We start from the raw sequence: 2,500 nt of genomic DNA, 5'->3' as shown, positions 1-2,500 counted from the left end.
ATACACACACATATATATTTATATATATAATAAATGTATATTAAAGTGGTATTTAAAAACGAAAGCTTAGTTTTATATATATATATATATATATATATATATATATATATATATATATATAATATACTTTTATATATATACAGTGTATATATACATATATATATATATATATATATATATATACATATACATATACATATATATATATCATTAATGTACAGCTACACTGACATCATTGTGGATTTCTTCATTATTATTATTATTATTATTATTATTATTATTATTATTATTATTATTATTATTATTATTATTATTATTATTATTACTGCATCGCATCACGGTAAATAATCTCTAACCTTTGATGTGCAAATCTTGTGTTTTTAAAGGCAAAAGGTAACAAGCGTCTACTGTTAATGCAACATTAAATAATAATAATAATAATAATAATAATAATAATAATAATAATAATACAATAATAATAATAATAATAAATGTCAGCAGAAGATCCTCTTTTACGCATGTAGCATTGAAAGTGATAGCTACCTTATAGCTGCATTCAATTTATATAGGATTATCTCAATCTTACTACTACTACTACTACTACTACTATTACTACTACTGCTACTACTACTGCTACTAATAATAATAATAATACTTTACATTATCATTACTGATTGCCTTTTAAAATTTTGATACGCTTGACTAGTGCTTGTATGAAAAACAAACAAACACACGCGCACACATGACGACTGCTTTTGCACTGATGTGCATTCATAATGAATTTGACCGATAATTGGAGATTTCCTTTAGCTACGAGATAAACAACAGAGGCTTTGCTGTGTTTTAAGTTTTTGTTAGAAGCTTAAGCCATTCTCAATAATTACGTTATAAATATATATGGGAATATTAATCATTCATTAATAAATAAAAGATAATTGAATGTACTAAAAATTTACGCGAAAAACATTCAGACAACTGAATAAATTGAAAAGGAAATTATAACGAATTTTTTGGATAAACCGAATTCACTATTATCATATAAAAAGCGTCTTTCACGGTGACACATGCACTTGCCAAGTGCCACTTTAAATCTGTAATTGACACTTGATGAATTAGATGACGTCGAAGATGATGTGCAGACATTACAAAGACTGACATTTGCTTTTTATAATTTTTTTTCCTGTGATTTTGCAAACCCTTTTCTTGGCATAAGTCACTTGAACACAAAAGAAATATCATACCAGTTAAGAAAAATTCTTCTAGCTCACAGCGCTTCACAAAAAAAAGCCTAACGTCTGAAGATTAACTAATTACAATAAATGATTCAAAGATGCTTTAAACCTAATGTTTCTGCAAAATAAATAGATTAATTTTTCATTCCCAATTATATATGTTTTACTTTAAATTTTATTACGCAATTTATTTTTAAAATGTTGAATCACACTTTCACCACATCGCAATGTAAAAATAAATAGAAAAACGTCAAGAACTGCATACCTTTCTGTTTTGTGAAAGATATAACCAAAAATAAGTCAACACTGAAAAAACTGAAGTGTAAGCGAAGACAAATCTCTCTCGCTTCTACACTACTATACGTCTGAAATACGACTGGATCTGCAAGTCTAAACACTCTTGCACGTAATTTTCTCAAATGTCGTACGGCACGGCACGTTCATGCGATTTGAAAACGATGAAAAGTAAATAAAACAATGTATTATTTCGTTATTTTCTTTAGAATTCAGTAGCGAAGTAGTATGTAGTGAAGTGGCATTGTAAGTATTTGTCTTTTGTTTATTATTACACTAAAAACAAAAAGGAGCGATTCGGCGTTCTTATGTTATGTCTCGTGACCGAGTGTAGGGTCGTGGTCACGAGACTCATACGTCTGGCAGCCCCGCCGTCCGATCGTAGCGGAAGTCGGCTCTGTGTACAGCTGACACCGACTTCCCGTCAGACCCTCGACCTCTGCTGCCCGGGCACGGAAATCGCGCGATTGCTCCGCCGCACAATAGAACACATTTTTGAAATAGCAGCAGCAACGAGTCACGATATTTCGGTTGCTTGAAAACGAGGCATCTAAACCCTTCCACTACAAAGCCCCCCCACCCAACAACCGTAACCCCAACCCCGCCCCCTCCAATAATCGGCCTTGTGGTTCGTTCATTTTGGGTGAGAAAGTCGGCACCGACGAAATGTCTTTTTTTTTTTTTTATTATTATAGCTACGAAGACGATTATAAAAGAACTTTGTTTTTATGACAGATATAAGGAGAATATTCTTGGGTAATGTTTCACAAAGAAAATGCTGGTAATGTGGACAATATACGTCACGAAAAAAGCTTCCCTAGATTAAAAAAAAATATTTTTCATCACATAGGAAAATTGTGTTTTTTTCTGGGTAAAATAAAATTAAAATCAAGACTTCAGAGTCTGATGTTATTTTACTGATAATTTTGTAAGTCTGCCATTTTCCTCAAAAGTTTCGATATTACAATAAAACA

At 30.9% G+C, this 2,500-nt stretch overlaps 1 protein-coding gene across 1 annotated transcript in view; it reads right to left on the bottom strand.

The window, feature by feature from the left end:
• edl (ETS-domain lacking) overlaps positions 1 to 1,607 on the bottom strand; it is a 38,881-nt gene extending 37,274 nt beyond the window's left edge. The window contains exon 1 of the mRNA XM_067113230.1: positions 1,498 to 1,607. The gene's annotated coding sequence lies outside the window, so the exon portion shown is untranslated. The remainder of the gene's footprint in view (positions 1 to 1,497) is intronic.
• Positions 1,608 to 2,500: the final 893 nt, after the last annotated feature.

This window comes from Macrobrachium rosenbergii, chromosome 12 (assembly GCF_040412425.1).
Source record: "Macrobrachium rosenbergii isolate ZJJX-2024 chromosome 12, ASM4041242v1, whole genome shotgun sequence".
Lineage (NCBI taxonomy): Eukaryota > Metazoa > Arthropoda > Malacostraca > Decapoda > Palaemonidae > Macrobrachium > Macrobrachium rosenbergii.
Note: the sequence above shows the minus strand (reverse complement) of the source record. Positions and strands in the feature narration are given on the sequence as shown.